Source organism: Marmota monax, unplaced genomic scaffold (genome assembly GCF_021218885.2).
Source record: "Marmota monax isolate L192 unplaced genomic scaffold, Marmota_monax_Labrador192_F-V1.1 WCK01_AAM20220418_F8-fsc01103, whole genome shotgun sequence".
Classification (NCBI taxonomy): domain Eukaryota; kingdom Metazoa; phylum Chordata; class Mammalia; order Rodentia; family Sciuridae; genus Marmota; species Marmota monax.
This window is the reverse complement of record NW_026692416.1, coordinates 30567-47772: the sequence shown is the minus strand read 5'-3', so window position 1 is coordinate 47772 and position 17206 is coordinate 30567. Positions and strand designations below refer to the sequence as shown.

The following is a 17206-nucleotide window of genomic DNA, read 5'->3' as shown; positions in this document are numbered from 1 at the left end:
CCCCGAGCTCCATACCCCAGGTGACCTTGAGGCAGGCAGGGTGGCACACCCTTCCTCTGCTCACTCCCCTTTGTCCAGTGGTAGCCAAGGGGCATCTGACTCACCTCCTCTTTGCCCCACTTCCCCACAGTGAGATTTATTTTAAACTTACCTGAAAATCCCTCCAGCCTTCCTGATTCAGCCACCCTGTCCTCTGTGATTCTCTTGTGAAGGTCAACTGAGGGTCCCTGGAGGACTGCAGCCCATGCACCTCACTGGCTCAGCTCACCCACCCCACCCTGTGGCTCTCCACTCTCCCCCACCAGGTGGCAGAGGCCTCTGGAGGTCTTCCCACCAGGAGTCTAGAACAGGCTTATTTATGTAGAATAAAAAAATTACGTATTTCATCCCATTTTCCTGGTCTTTGACAAAACAATTCTATTTGCATAAGACTAATAATTCAGTGACCTCCTTAAAGGCCATTTTTCTCTTGATTCTGGCCCATACAGAGGCCATGCTCTGTTAGAGTGGGAAAATAATTTTTTCTTGGTCACAGATTTATAGCTATAAGCAGAGCACTCTGTGAAAATTCTTTCTAGTGAGTAGTCTGGGCTTAATATTTCCTATACTTACATATTATGAAGGAGACCTTCCAAACATTGTGGTTCCTCTGTGCACCTCATATCCCTTCTCATTATCTGGACCACAAGCCAATTTCAAATTTCCCCATCCAAGCAAATGGCCTAAGGACAGAGAACTCCCAGATGCTCAAACAACAAGGAAACCAGAGAGCCAGGACAGGGCCTCTGTAGTAGTGAGGAGCCTGACCAGAGAGCCAAGTAAAATGAAAGGCTCCTGCTACCCAACTCTGAGGGCAAAGCTGCCAGGAAGTGAGAGGGAAGGGGACATCATGTCTCTGAGCCTCCACTTTGCCCCAGGATCACAGAGGTCAGGGTGAGACCTGTGCTATGCATCTAAGCAGTCTGCCACCAGGTCCCATGTGGGAGAAGGTGGATGTCATCTTAGCAAAAGAGTTTTCTCTTGGACCCCACAGGAGTGGGTCCTGACCTGGAAGAGGATGGTCTGGTGGCTGGTCCAGCTGAGCTGCCAGGTTGAGAGGCCAGCACAGATGTGCACCTAGATGCAGCCTTGCTCATGGTGGTGCTGGTGCCCCGAGGCAAACTTGGGCATTTCTGCTTGGGTGGGCCCTTTGGGGATGGCACTGAAAGGAGGGGCCTAGGTGGCTCCAAGATCATGGTTGCTGTTTGTCCTGTGTAACTTGGTCACCATGGAAATACTCTGGTGGTGGGGGCCACAGAGAGTCAGGCCCAAGCTTGCCTCATAGGTCTGTCTGGTGCTCGAGGGTCCCTCCTCTTAGAAAGGAGATGCTCATTACTCACAGGCTGCTCCCAGGTTCTCTGCTCTCAGGTTCCACTGAGGACACTGCCAAGGGCATAGTCATGCAAGTTGGTCTTTCTGGGGTGGTGCTGGCCCCTCGATTTCTGCTTGGGTGGCCTTTGTGTCAAGCATTAAATGGAGGGGCATTGGTGACTCCCTGCTCATGTTTGCTGCTTGTCTTTTGTCCCTTGGTCACTGGAGGTATTCTGGTTAGAGGTGCTGCAGGTTTTCATGCTCCAGGCTTGCTGTCTGGGCTTGGAGTTTCTCTTCTTTTGGAGCAGATGCTCAGTGCTCCAAAGGCCAGTAGCACATCTGGAGGGAGGTCTGTAGTCGTAGAAGCCAGTGATTCCACAGCATGGACTTTCAAGTGCAGGTGGCCTTTCTGGAAATGGTGTTGGTCCCCTGCATTGATCGTAGGGGTTTCTGCTTCGGATGACTTTGGAGATGGCAGTAAAATTAGAAGCACCCATAGCTAGGGTGTCTTAGCAGGTCCTAAGCTGGACCCATGGTGCCCAAGTCCTGGAAAGTCCCACAAAGGAGAATAAGCCAGGGCAGTCCCTGCCAGAACCTGGACTCTCCAGCCTTTGAACCCAAAGGTGCAGGATGCCAGCCTTGCCTGCCTTGAGTGTAGTAGTTGTCAAGTGCTTCACAGTCGTTGCACAGGAGCATTGCTGGCACAGTCAGGCATTTCATTGAGATGAATCCAAACCAGGGGAACAGGTTTTTGAGCAGTATTGGATGTGGGAATATATAATGTGATTGGCTTTCTAGAAGGTAACCTCATCGCCATGGTTCCTGATGGGCACTGCTGAAAATACAGAACCATCCGGAGGACTGAAAATTTGATGAGTCATTCATTTATTTATTTTTATACCAGATATTGAACCTGGGGTTCTTAACCACTAAGACACATCCTCAGACTTTTTTTTTTAAATATGTTTATTTAGAGACAGAGTCTAGCTAAGTTGCTTCGGACCTCTCTAGTTTGCTGAGGCTAGTTTTGAACTCCATATTTTCCTGTCCCATCTTCCCCAATGCTTGGACTACGGGTGTGTGCCTCCAAGCCCTGCTGGGCCTTTCATTTTGGCCAGATCTGAGCCTCTTAGTACTTTTGTTAGGAAATGGCCAGGAGGAGGGAGAGTGGATCTTAAATGGATGGTTTGTTATTGTAAAGGGCTGGGGATTATAGTTTGAATTAATCTAACAGTCTTCTTAATATTGTCCTGAGCATTGAATTTACCCATATTGACCCTACCTCTCCCCCTGCCCAATGCCACTGTGGATCACTGAGGGTTCTCTATGGTCCGAGTTCAGCCACAACCCTTTTCTTGGTTACTTCTCATAATGACACACCCATGAACTGCATGTCTTGACTGGTAACTAAAGCTTTCGTTGGTGGTGCTTTCAAATATGAAACTATAAATTTGTTATCAAGTGACTTGTCTAGAAATCATTTTCTTCCAAATTGTTCCAAAGAGGTCAGACTGGAAGAGGACCTAGTCACTTGCCAGGCTGACCTTCTTCAGGTGTTCCAGCCCCTCAGTGATTTCCATCAGTTCCCCCTCTTTGTAAAATCATGCAATAGACTTGTGTTTGGGGAAGCAGCAGGCTTAGGATTGAAGCAGGAGTTCAATAGAGGTTTTCAGCAGGAGGCTATGATAGGAGTCCTCAGTGCTTCCCCAGTGAGCTTGCCTTTTAATAGCAGGTAACCCTGGGAATGGGACAGCTATCAACAACTAATAGATATCAGTACTCACATGAAACAGCTGATGTGCTGTGTTCACCAGCCTATTCTTTTTTTTTTTTTTTTGATATTGTTTTTTAGTTGTCAATGGACCTTTATTTTATTTATTTATATGTGCTGCTGAAAATTGAGCCCAGTGCCTCACACATGCTAGGCAAGCACTCTACCACTGACCCAAACCCCAGCCCCATCAGCCTATTCTTTAAGAAGAAAGGATGTTCATAACCTGTTAGTGTCAGGAAAGCCAAAGGAGCACATGTACTAGTCTCTGGGGAGTAGTAGCCTTCTAGGGCAGGCTCCCTGACTGTGTGTTAATTAAGTGTCCTGGTCCATGTGAGCAAGATGAAAGTCAACCTCAGTGTGAACTGGGAAGCGCAGAGCTGATGACCAAAGAGAGCTGTTCTTTGACACTGCATTTCCTTCATCTATTGTGTTTAGCATGAGGAAGATTTTTTTTTCCTTGTGGAAACTGAGTTAATAGGTGGTAAATAAATATCTTAGTTGCTTCTGATGTGGCTGAGGAGCACTTTCAAGTGTTTAAAAAACTGGTTTCTGTATATCATTGTATAGCTAATTGCAATTCTTATGAAACCTTCTAATAGGCTGTTTCTGGTTTTATTGGGATTTTTTTCAGCTGCCTTGTGAATTGGATGAAGGACATTTTCCCTTCTTATAAATGGTTTTGTGGAATTTTGAGATTTGGGTTTTTATTCACATTTGAAGGGAATAAATCAACCAGCCTTAAGAACATGACATCTTTCTGATGGATAGAAGCAATTCAAGGAAGAATAAGGATGATGTCTTTTAGAAATGCTATAGGAATATTTGTTTGGGGGTCAATAAATAACATGCTTAGAGTTTAATAAATATTTTGTTATGTCATCGTAGTTTCTACATTTTTGTATTCTAGTAGAATTTTATCTAGTTTTAATATTTGTGTTTGAGCAGACATCTTTATCTTGAGAGATATCATTTAGTGTTACTTTTCAAAATTTGCAGCTGTGTAAATCCAGATGCTTGATGAAGCTGCTCTAGTGTGAGGAAAGCCTCTCCTGTTAGGCCAGGAGCCTGTAAGGCACCATCAGCACATATGAAACCTGCTATGTATTATAAGCAACTTGAAATAGCACAGAAGCTGCAAGTGCATTTAGGTCATTTGGAAGTTGAATTCTTGTCATATCTTTGCTTAATATATCTTCTCCCCTTTAGTTCTTTCTTATAGTAATTTGAACCTGGTGAATTTACTGGTATTTTCAGGAGAGCATATACGATTAAAATATTTCTCAATTCAGTATCAGTTCAAAGAACTTAGCATCACCTGCCTCTCACCTTTGGTGGGAAGGTAATGAGCAGCCACTTAGCTCTGTGTGCACAAGGATGATGGTCCTGAGTCTCCTGGGATGGCTAGCTAAATCTGGAAGTTCCTTAGGAGATGGAAAGACATCAGCTCCTCATGTTCCATTCAACAGTGAGCACAGGGCGCTCAGTGAACATGCATTCGGTTTGTGAGTGTCCCCTGCAGGGACTGGTCTCCTATTCCCTTTCCAGACCTCAAAGCTGAATTGTCTGTCTTTCTCTCTGCTCCAGTAGCCTCAGCTATTGAGTACTATTGCCTCTGAGATGCTTCTTTGTTCATACTACTGGGATCTTGCCTCCAAAGTTTAGTTGGAAGAATAGGAGGAAACTGTTGCTTTAAACTGCACACAAAACAAAAGCGAGTGGCTTTGCCTTTCCCTAAAGACATGGAGATAGAGAAGTCCGTTTCCGTGGTCGTGGCCATGCTATGGAAGAAATTCTTGGCCATTCCACACCATCCTTGCTTCTTATATGTTTTGTGCATCAGTGAATTTTTTAGCCCTAGCATTTTCACCTATGGGAGGCGTGTAGAAACAGAGGCACAGAAATGCCAGCTCCTTGCCATTTCATGGGGTCCTCAGGTCTCTGCCTGCTGCCCCACCAACTTTCCCCACAAACCTCTGGAATTTCAGCAGTGCCCTCTGCTGTGGGCCTGTGGAGCCAGACTAAGTTAGACTTCCCGTGACTCAAACTTGGAAGTGATACCCCATGAGGCTTGTTGATTTCTGTTTCTTAGAAACCAGATGCTGATGTGGATCCACTGAGAGAGGAGGGAGCTACAGGCTTTGGGCACAGGATGCTGTGGTGTTTGAAATCCCCTGTAGTGTACCCCATCATACGATCGGAAGAGACATTGGGGCAATTTGATTTCGCACAGGAATTAGAATTCTATGGCAAAGGGGAGGCTATCTCTGAAAATAACCCTCCAGTGGTGCAGAGTGGGGACCATGGCCAAGAGAGGAGCTGACTTTCCCTCTGTCACTGTGGGACTCAGGTCATGGTAAAGTTGGATGTCATCCTTTGTCCCTTAACTTCCTATGTCATGTTATCTGTATATTTGTGCATTAGAGACGCATGACTCCTGGATTAGGGTTTCTCAGGGAGTCCATGTATGTGTGGGCACATGTCCCTGATGACAACCTCTAAAGCAGATGCTAGAATGACCCCTGGGAACATGTTGAGAAGCTATGGAGGCCCTGCAAGGCACAATGACTTCCTCAGGGCCACACACATACCCACAAGAAGGGGAAGGGTCTCAACCAAGCTCTGTCTCCCCAAACCAAGGGAGCTGGCTCCACCCGGGCCTGTCTGAGGGCCTGATCCAGGGTGTGTTGGTGTAACTGGGTCCACCTGTGCCTATGTCATGGGAAGACTGCAGCCCAGTGGGCCATTGGAACCATCTTGTGTAAGAAAGGGACTCAGCAAAGGACTTCCTGAGACAGTGACCTCACTTCCTTGGCCATGGAACTCACAGAACTTGGAACCCTGGTAGCTAGGCACTCACAGTCCACAAACAGTCCCAGTCTGCTCACTGGTGTTGAGACAGCAAGCCCAGAGCCATGAGTTCTTGTTGTCTACAGATCTGTGGGTGCTTAAGCCTCAGGGCTTTTCCTGAGTGTGGAGGTGCTGGGTCAGCGCTGTGTCCCAACGACTCTGGCAATTTTTCCCAAGGAGACCAGAAGTGAGACAGGACAGGGCACCACAGGTGTCCATAGTTTAACCCACATTCAGATTCCCCTTTCAAAAGTGCCAGATCTCACCAGGTTTGTGTGTGTGTGTGTGTGTGTGTGTGTGTGTGTGTGTGTGATGTCTCCTGAGAATATGGAGGGAAAATATTTTGATTTCCCCTGACGTATGGCAGTGATTCCTTTTGCAAATGGCTACCGTTTTCCTGTTGAAATGTCCCTCTTTGATTGCCCATCCTAGGGAGAAGATGACCAAGGCTCATCAGTGGATGTGTCCTGTCTTGTGGAAACCCTCACAGTACTTCTCTGGGAGCTCGAGGACGGCCTGGTGCCTGCCCTGCAGCAGGGGAACACCCCCTATGTCCATGGGGTTTTGTATTTGTACCAAGATTTGGCCAGTACCCAGAAGGCTCTGGAGCTGCTGGGTAAAAGGTGTGTATGACCTCCAAGCCCTGGCCCATGGCCATCTCCTGGCCTGGTGTTGGGAATGCCGGGCATCACTCTGAACCTCCGTCAGCTCTGAGGAAAGTAGGGTTTTTCAGAGGAGAACTCTGCCTGGGTGTTTAGAAATCCAAGTAGGATGAGCCCTAGGAGTGTTTGCCTCAGAGTGGTCCTGGGACACAGGCTGGCGATGGCTCTGGCCTTTCCCTGGGGGCCTGTCCCCTCCCTGAGAGGAAGTTCTCTGCCTCAGACCTCACTCTTCTGAGGCCTCAGGAAAAGCAGTTTCCACATTTGGGAAGGAGTCTGTGGGTTGCATCTGGGAGGGTTCCAACCTGCCTGTAGACAGAACAGGGACCCCTGGGGTCAACTGAGAGGGTCCTGGCCCTGAGGTAGCCAGGCAGCAGGTGGGTGGGTTCATTCATGGCTCAAATATATATGAAGCACCTACCTTTGGCAGGCACTTGGCCTATCATTTAGGAATCAGTGCAGACAAACTCTCCCAGCCCTCCTGAGCTCCCGTTATTGTCAGTAAGTTAGTCAAGTCCACCAGGCATCTCGACAGATGAGGGACACAGGATATTAGAGGTCACAGCCTCCTGGTATTCTCTAGGTATGGACGCCTCCAGCCATATGTTGAGGAGGAGTACCTTCAAGACAAGAAGTGAGTGGTCTTTGGGCCAAGAGGGAGGGCTGCTGTCTCCAGAGTGGTCACTTGGGGGGCTGTTGTAGAGGATGGCTGGGCAGACCTCAGGGTCTACCCTGTTGTTTCCCAGCAGAGGACAGAGGTCTGGGGCTTACTCTGTAGAAGGAACAAAGCAAGCTGTGGTGGGATTCTGGGTACCCAAGGAAGAGAGGCGTGGCTGGAGCCTCAGAGCCAGGCCCTGTGAGGATCCCTCTCCAGCACAGCCAATCCCAGCCTGGATTGCCCATGTTTTTTTTGTATAGAGACTGGACAGAAAGTGAGGGGAGAATCCTACCCACACATGTGCCTCACAGTTTTGCCCCCTTTGCTCTGCTGCATGTGACCTGCTTGGACACTCTCTGGGAAGCTCCCCATGCAGGGGGCCTTGGGAGGTTCCAGCTGAAGGAGAGGCCCTTTACATCATTATCTTCCAGTTGGTACAGGTGGTGACCCAAGCTGCCATCCCATTCTTTCAAAGTCAGCCATCTTCCCTGGCAGCTACATAAAATTCACACACACACAAATGCCAGAGGCAGGGGGTCAAGAAACGATTAGACCAGAAGCCTCCACTTCTCCTAGAATGTTTTCTCGCTGCCCTAGTTCTAAAGTCCTTGAGGGCACCTCCCACGTGTGAGCACCTGCGCATTGTGCCAGATGCCCCACCACAGCTATCCGCCTCCTCCCACTAAAACTGTCTATTTTATTTTTTGTGATGGTGGTTTTTTTTAAATGTCTGGGATGGCATTGTAAGTATTTTAGTAACAAACATTTATGTTGACACAATAGTGCTCAATCCATTCACCAGGCTGTGCCACCCCCAGCACTGAGTAGCTGAAGATGGAGAGCCCCCTTAGAGCACAGGGGTCCTGTGGGGCCCCTGTGCATGGAGCCGAGATGACTGCCTAAAGGGTGGTGAGGATTTCAGGGCATTTTATCCCCTACTGTGTTCTGTGACGTTAACTGGGTTAGATGTCATGTGACACTACAAACCCTGTTCATATAAGACAGCAAACTTAATCTGTGTCTTCTTATTGCTCCACAGATCATGACTCACCAGAGTAATTAACTGGTCTAACAATATTGAAGTTAGACCAGTTAATTACTCTGTAATGGACTGAAGAGTTGGAATAAAAGGAAGAGTTCCAAGTTTTGCATTCCAAATAGAAAGCTGTGCCTTGGGCTGGGCTGTAGCTCAGTGGCAGAGTGCTTGCCTAGAATGTATGAGGCACTGAGTTCAATCCTTAGCACTACAAAAAACAAAACAAAACAAAACAAAACAACTAAACAAAGAAAGGCATGCTGTTGATCTAAAACTATTAAAAGAAGAAAGAAAGAAAGAAAAGAAAAAAAAAAAGCTGTGCCTCTTGAATAATTAGTCCCAATGAGAATGCAAGGGAAATGTTCATAAAGAAAATTAAAGTGCTGCTCCAGGGCATAGGTGAATGATAAGAAAGCAAAACAGCTGATAGGGATAAAGTTTTCATAGTCTGGAGAACAGGTGAAACAAGCCACGTTCCCTTAAGCCAAAACCGCATCCAGATAAGGCCAAAACATTAGATTTTTCTGATGCCAAGAGAAGGGAGAAAGCTCCAGAAGAAGTCTGAAGGTGGCAGAATTTGGTTCATGATGTTCGAAGCAAGCGGCCCATCTCCATATAAGACAAGTGCAGGGTGAAGCAGCAATTGCTGATGTAGAAGCTACAGCAAGTCATGAAGAAGATCTTGCTAAGCTATCTGATGAAGACGCGATATGGTTGAGTTTCTCGGTGTCCCCCAAAAGCTCATGGGTGAGACAATGCAAGAAGGTTTAGAGGGGAAATGATCCTGTTATGAGAGCCTAAAGCCAATTAGTGAATTAATCCCCTGGCAGGATGAACAGGTGGCACAGATAAAATGGGGTGCCCACACCCTCCCCAAGCCTGGAGGTGTAGGCGCCACCTGTGGAGGAGTCCAGTTGCAGTGTGGAAGTGAAGAGCAGCCACCCTCAACGTTCCACATTAGGGTTCCACATTGGAGGTTCCCAGCAACCAGCGGCATCCCTCTGCGGGCAGGTCGTTCATCAGGGAGCCTAGGCGCCCTAAGGCCCTTTGGGGAGTCCAGTTGAATCGGTGGCTGCATGGAAATAGGCGTCCAAATAGGAGCATCCTCATCCATTGGCGGTGGCGGGAGTCTGCTTCCAGTGCAGTGGAGGTGTTGGCAGCATTTCTGGTGGCCAGGTCGGGACTCCAGTGGCCACAGTGTGGAGCACTGGCTGTGGCGACAGCGACAGCGTAGGGCAGCGGGCCTCAGAGTCAGAGGGCGACCAGAGGATGGGGTGCCCTGTGCTGTGGCTGCCCCAGGCCACTTGTCTTGCTCCTGGCAGGGCCTGCCTGCTCAGGAAGCAGGACACGGCAGGCGGCGGTACCCACACAGCCTCTGAGGACCTTATGCTGAGCACGCAGGCGGCGCCTGGCACCGGCACTGAGCCCCCCGGGTGGCAGCTCGCCCCACCCCGAGTTCGCCCTGCCCCTCCCTGGGTTGCGGCCTCTGCGGGGGAAGTAGGCCCGCTGCCAGCCGGGGCAGCCTTTAAAGAGGACACCCACCCTCCCCAGCGACATCTCTCCTGGGCTGTGGCCACTGAGAGCAGAGGCAGTGGGGGGTGGGGCTACAAATCCTCCCCCTCAAAACGCATCCCTGGGGCGGGACAAGGGTGGAGGGCATAGATGGCAGAGGGAACCCCAAGACGTGCTGTCCTTGGTCTTGGTCTTCTGCCACCCTTAGACACAGAAATGTACTTTAAAAAAATTAATTAGCTGTAATTAGTTGTACATAACAGCAGAATTCACTTTGGTTCATTGTACAGAAATGGAGCACAGCTTTTCATTTCTCTGGTAGAACACGATGTAGAGTTGCACCATATGTGCAGTCCTGCATGTACCTAGGGTAATGATATCCCTCTCATTCCACCCTCTTTCCTACCCCATGCCTGTCCCTCCTATCCTTCCCCTTTGCCCCAAGTTCCTCCATTCTTCCCTTGCCCCCCTCATTATGGATCAGCATCCACTTATCAGGGAGAACATTCAGCCTGTTGTTTTTGAGGATTAGCTTTTTTCATTTACATAACTGCCGCCAGACTGCGGCAGTTGCTTGTATTCTTGTTAACTGCCATTCTGGCTGGAGTAAGATTGTCTTAGAGTAGTTTTGATTTGCATTTCTCTAATTTCTGGTGAAGTTGAACATATTTTCATATATTTGTTGATCGACTGTGTATCTTCTTCTGTGAAGTGTCTGCCCATTTCCTTAGCCCATTTATTGATTGGGGTATTTATTCTTTGGATGTTGACGTTTTTGAGTTTTTTATATATCCTGGAAATTAGTGTTTTATCTAATGTGCGTGTAGTAAAGATGTTCTCCCACTCTGTGAGCTCTCTCTTCATATTATTGTTTCCTTTGCTGAGAAGAAGCTTTTAAGTTTGAATCCATCCCATTATTAATTCTTGATTTTATTTCTTAAGTACAGGGTCTCTGGTCTAATTCCTAGGTCCTTGATCTACTCTGAGTGTTTGTGCAAGGTGAGAGATCGTGGTTTAATTTCAGTCTGCTACATATGGATTTACAGTTTCCCCAGCACCATTGTTGAAGAGGCTATCCTTTAGCTAATGTATGTTTTCGGCACCTTTGTCAAGAATGAGATAACTACATTTATGTGGGTTTTTCTCTGTATCTTCTATTTTGTACCATTGGTCTACATGTGTATTTTGGTGCCAATAGCATGCCGTTTTTGTTACTACAGATCTGTAGTAGTTTAAGGTTTGATATTGTGATGTCTCCTACTTCACTCTTTTTGCTAAGGATTGCTTTGTCAATAAGGATTTCTCTGTGTCTATTTTTCCAAATGAATTTCATGATTACTTTTTCTATTTCTATGAGGAATGTTATTGGGATTTTAATTGGAATCACATTAAATCTGTATAAGGTTTATGATAGTGTGGCCATTTTGACAATATTAATTCCATGAGGGAGGAATTGGAATCAGGTACCTGCTCAAAAGGGGAGGGATCCGATAGCCACGCCCACCTCAAAATGGCAAGGAATGCTTTCCAAGATGTAGTGGGTGTGCTTCCAGAGCCGGGTGTCTGGTGATGTCAGGGGAACCGATGGCCTTGTGCTGTGGGGAGGTAGCAGCTGAGTGACCTGCATGGGAGTGGAGTGAGTCTCGGCCTTCTGCAGATGTGTTGGTAGGTGGTTCTGCTAAGGCGCTGGCCAAGTCTTAAGTGAACTGCAACTTTGGCTTTGGGTCCTGCTCGGACACTGAGGCCCTGAGTCCTGCGCGAGGTCACAGCGCTGGTCATTTCTGTAGAGAGAAGCTGTAAAGGGGCCTCTAACACTCTCAAGAGATGCAGAATTCCTACTAGGAGAGATCTGGATCACAGAGCAACACAGATGCTGCTTCCCTCTGGTCCGCCATCTTTGAAAGTCTTTTCAATTTCTTTCTTTAGTTTTCATTGTATAGGTCTTTCATCTCTTTTGTTAAATTTATACCCAAATATTTCATTTTTGAGGCTATTGTGAATGGGATAGTTTTCCTAATTTCTCTTTCAGAGGGTTCATCACTAATAGATAGAAATGCATTTGATTTATGAATATTGATTTCATATCCTGTGACATTGCTGAATTTGTTAATATTAGAAGTTTTCTGGTGGAGTTTTTTTTGGATCCTCTATGTGTAGAATCATGTCATCAGCAAATAGGGATAGTTTGAGTTCTTCTTCCCCTATTCCTATCCCTTTAATTTCTTTCATCTACAGCTCTGTCGTGTAGTCTAAGCTGTAGTGGAGTTTAAACAGCAGTATAGTTTAAACTCTGGCTAGAGTATCAGGGACTATGTAGAGTAGAAGGTGAGAGAGGGCATCCTTGTCCTGTTCCAGTTCTGAGAGGAAATGCTTCCAATCAGAAATGCACTTTGAGGATGAAGAGGTCCTAGTTCCTCTGCTCTCTCCCCCCACAGCCCAGGTGGGATGTCTCTGAGGAAGGTGGGGGTCCTCTCCCAAGGCTGCCCCACCTGGCAGATGGCCTAGTTCCCCTGCAGAGGCCACATCGGGGATGGGGCGAGCAGCCACCCGGTGGGCTCATGGCCAGTGCCAGGCGAGGCAGGTGTGGGCAGCCTAAGGTCCTCAGCAGCTGCCTGGGTATTGCCACCCCCCTCGTGCTGCTTCCTGAACAGGCCGATCAGCCAGGACCAAGACCCAGGGCCTGGAACAGCCACTGCAGAGGCCATTCCAGCCTCTCGTCGCCCTTCCACTCTGAGGCTCACTGCCCTGCGCCCTCGCTGCCGCCACCAGCCTGGAGCTCTTCACTGTAGCCACCGGACTCCCCACATGGTCGCCAGATGCCACTGCAGCAGGATTCCTGTTACCCCAGCAGGATGAAGATGCTCACCACTGGACGCCTCTGTGTCCTCAGCCCCGTTTCCAGACTCTACTGGTGCTGCCGCCACCGTGCAGCAACCAAACTCCCAAACCCCAGCTGGACTATGATGCTGCCCACCAAGGGCCCAACGTCAATGCCCTTCACCCCCCGCCATGATGCCTGACTCCAGTGCCCCATGCCGGCTCCCGGATGAAGCTGCATGTTGCTGCTGCCACCACCAGACTCCATCATGGACGCAAGACAGCGATACTCAGCACTGGATGCCCACTTCACCCACTGCAGTCAGACTCCTGTGGCACTGCAGGACAGAAATGATCATGGCAACATCCCTCTGTTGTCACCACAGCAGCTTCTGGACTCTTCTGCTGCCACCACCGCTGTGAGTATGCAGCAAGGGATCTCCCAAACTGCAGCTGGATGCCAACACCTCAGCTGTTGCCACCCCCATGCCAACTCTCAACTCCGGACCTCCCTCGCCTGATGCCCTACGCCTGAAGCAGCTACATGTTGCTGCTGCTGCCACCAGATGCTACCACTCCATGAGGCCTCTTCAGTGATTCCATCCCAAAGATGCTGCTGTGCTGCCCAAGACCACAGAAGCTGGGAAGTTGGGCAGTCTCCATCGCAGTCGCCTCATCAGTGCCCACCGCTTGCCGCCTGCCTTTCCTCCCCCAGGACCACCCACCAGTCCTTCTGGGCCCTTGAGCAGGAGTTGTGCTGACTCAGGGAACTCATCCAAGGAAAATAAGTGAGTACTTTAAACAAAGGTTGCAGTCCTCACAGCAGGCAGTGGGCGGGGCTAGGTGGGTCCAGCCTGCTGGTGAGGGGGCAAGGGTGGAGCTACTGGCCTCCTCTGGACCTTGACCCTGTGGGGCAAGCTGGAGAGGGATCTCTGGCTGCTCTGGGAGCCCAGCCTGGAAGCAGCTTCCTAACTCACCCTCACACTCCTCTCTGAAGGGGACTCTGGATTCCAGAGAAAGCCATCTGGGCTCTTGGGCTCTGGGCAGTGGTATGAGCCAGACTGGACAGACTCCACCCACCTGGACTTGGGGAAAAGCCCCCTCTTGGGAAAATACCCTCCTAGAACTACCAAACTTAGTCTGACATTGGCTTCTTCCATGAGATTATCAAGAAAGGAAAAATATGTTACCTAGTTTTGTCTTGCAAAGGGTAGTGTGGGGAGAGGCAAAGGCATCAGAGTTGGTAGAGCTGAATTCACATCCCTTTTAACTGGGTGACCTTGTCCAGGGTCCAGAACTAGGTACAACCTTGGTTTTGCATCTGGTAAAACAAAGATGGTGAGGATGATAAGCTATCACCATCTGTCATAGCTGGAGACCTAATTCGTAGTTCATAAATCTGACTATTCCAATAACTTAAGAAAATGACAAAGAAGGCACACAACCACACAGAAGTACCTTTTCAATAATCCAGGGTTGGCTCTGTGAACGTAAGGGCCCATGGAAAGACATAGAGCCACTGGAATTCTTTATTTTTACATAGGAGACACACAAGGGGAGTTTCCATAGAACATTTTATCCTAAAAAGGGCAAAGGGGTCGGAATACAAGGGAACAGATGAGTGTAACTCAACCCCAGTGGGTGATGCCTACACCTGGAGCCATGCCTTGTTATCTGAGCTGGGGTGACGCCACATTACTGCAACCTGGCACTGCCCTGCCAGACTGAATGCAGTAATTGTTCAGAACCCGGTGCATCAGGGCTTAAAGGCGTCTGCATCCAAGGCAGCTCCCGACAATAAGCCATGGGCAAATCAAGTTGTTCTGCACGACCTCACCTTGGGAGCCAGGTAGGCATTCAGCAATATTTCCATGCAGAAATATATTCTCAGACTAAAGGTGACACACCTAGAAGTGCACCTTTGGATGACAACTGACCTGTGAGGTAGGGAGTTGAAATTTACATCACGTTTTTAGAGGAAATAATAATATATGGAAGGTCATAAACCAAAGCATGAAATGTGGGGTCAGGCTCATGGAATTAAAAGCTGTTTTCAAATTTGTTTAAAGTTACATTGAGATAAATCTATGTAGTTCAAACTTTCCAGGATATCCCCCACCTCTGACGCACACACAGGGAGCAGTGTCCACAACTTTTTTACTCCTCTTTACAGCATCACCAAATGTATGTGTGTGTGTGTGTGTGTATACACACACACACACACATACACATATATATACTCGCACACATATACATGATGTATTATGTAATATTTTGTTCTTTTTGGTTTGTTTTTAGACTGTCTGTAATAGAATCTCATATACATTCTTTTGCTCCCCTTCAGCTGACCATCAGGAAGAAGGAAACACCAGAGAAGCTTGAGGATCAGAAGGACACTAGCCCTGCTCTGGTCACCCTGGAAGCTGGCTAGCCTGCACCCACCAAAGCCTGAGGAAACAGCAGCCCTGCTTCAGCCACTTGAGGGCTGGCTGATCAATGCAAGGAGGAAAATAAACTAAGCAACAGGACAAATGGACTGTTTCATCCTGTAAGAGGGCTCTCATACTGTGGTGCATTGCCACCCCTTACTTCTGTCATATACACAGTCCTCTCCTTGGTCTTTACTACAGGACTGACAACCACCAAACACATAGCTAACCCATAATGGGGGGCGGGGCAAGGGAAGATGGGAGGGACTTTGGATTGGGCTGAGGGGAGTGTGGGAGGGGAGGGGATATGGGAGTGGGAAGGATGGTGGAATGAGGTGGATTGTATTAATCTATGTACATGTATGATTGCAGGAATGGGGTGACTGTGCACTGTGTCTAACCAGAGAAATGAAAAGTTGCCTCCATTTGTGTTTAATAGTCAAAATGCATTCTGCTGTTAAATATAACTAATTGAAAAAAAATTCATAAAGGTCTAAGGCTTAAAAGGAAGTTTAGACACTTTAATGGTCATAAAAATATATACATTTTTCTTGTATAAAATTTAAACTTATTAATTAAATTGAAAAAAAAAGCCAACTAGCACATGTACTAGTTCAAACCTGAAAGGGCATTAAGGCTTGGGAACCAAGCTCACTCTTTGGAGGATGGTTTTTCTATTCTTGGTGGATTCAAAAGTTTAATTGACATAGTATGGATGATGCTATTGTTTATTGCTTTCATATTTGTCTCCCCTTTACAATGAAACTATTGGGTCAACCATAGAAGCAGCTGTTAGAGGGGGGAGGGTGGGAGGAGGGAAACACGGAGGGAGAAATTAAGATTATGGCATTATATAAAATTTTAAGCCTAGAAGATGATGTTTTTTGATTTAAAGGGTTAAATAATGAGCATAGAGGGGGTAACGATGTATCACAAATACTCCAAATGATGTAGTGTCCAAAAGATCCCCACCTTAATTGGAATATATAAGCCTTTCTCCTAGTAAACAAGATTTTTTTTTTTTTTTTTGAAGTCAACAGGATTTCTAGAGAGCTCATTGTGGTTTAGCTCCTCTTTATTGTAAAGGTCAGGTTTCTCTTTCTTGTAAAAGTTAGGTCTGCAGGGCTGGGGTTGTGGCTCAGTGTTAGAACACTTACCTAGCAGGTGTGAGGCACTGGGTTTGATTCTTACACCACATAAAAATAAAATAAGGTATTGTGCCCATCTACAATTTTAAAAAAAAGTTATGTCAGCAATCAAACTTGTTGATGTACAAAAGTTAAATCTTGTGAAACCTCTGTCCAATCTAAGAACATGGAAGAAAAAGTAACTATTATGTTAGCCATTGTGTTGTGTAACCATTCACTGAGTAGAAGTCCCAGAGAGCTTCCATACCTGGGGTCCAGGGATTTTTTGGCATTAGCCCCTCTGGATTACACCAGCTTAAATAAACCTTGTTCCTGCACATTTCTCAAGTGTCCAGCCTCCTCTGTCCTACATCAATACCTGCTTGAAATGCTAGAATGTCCCCATTCTTGAAGGACACTCAGAGACAGTCTCTCTGGCTCTGCCACAGTATGAATTCTATCCAAAGATATTAATCACAAAAAACTAAAGGGAGATTACACTATAGTGACCTCCTGGGGGGAGATTCAGTGTTGCATGATGAAACTTGTATACATATATTGTATTGCTATGATATACCCTGTAAAGTATAGAAATGATACATCTGAATAAACATGTTTTGTGAGAAATTGAATGTCATGTTTGCATTTGGGGTTGTTTCTGATATTATGCTGTAATAATATTTAATGATGTGATTACATTTTTTTAAATCTGAAAATAAATCAGAATTTTGTACAGTAACATTGTTAGTTAAGGGGATATTTTGGTGATTAGAATTTTTGCTTTCCTGTTAAAGCTAACTTGTTGAATTAAAGCTTTGCAGCAGACACCAACTCCATTAGAACCTCAGTCTGGTGAAGCCACAGCGTGGTGCCTGACCAGGGAAGTGCCCATGTGTGCCTAGTTCTTTGCCACCTAGTAGATAGGAGCCCTGACCCAGGGGGGTGGGACCTGCATTCCTGCCCCCTTACTTTCTCATGTTGGGGCACCTTGACTGCT

General features: G+C 47.1%; 1 long non-coding RNA gene across 18 annotated transcripts in view; it reads left to right on the top strand.

The window, feature by feature from the left end:
• LOC124091559 (uncharacterized) overlaps positions 1-16841 on the top strand; it is a 66507-nt gene extending 49666 nt beyond the window's left edge. For 16 of the 18 annotated variants that reach the window (XR_009226661.1, XR_009226657.1, XR_009226651.1 and 13 more), the window contains 4 exons: positions 6404-6594; positions 7214-7264; positions 8328-13441; positions 14998-16841. This is a non-coding gene — a long non-coding RNA (uncharacterized LOC124091559). The remainder of the gene's footprint in view (positions 1-6403; positions 6595-7213; positions 7265-8327; positions 13442-14997) is intronic. The other 2 variants (XR_009226662.1, XR_009226666.1) reach the window with 2 other exon arrangements.
• The last annotated feature ends 365 nt before the right edge of the window (positions 16842-17206 follow it).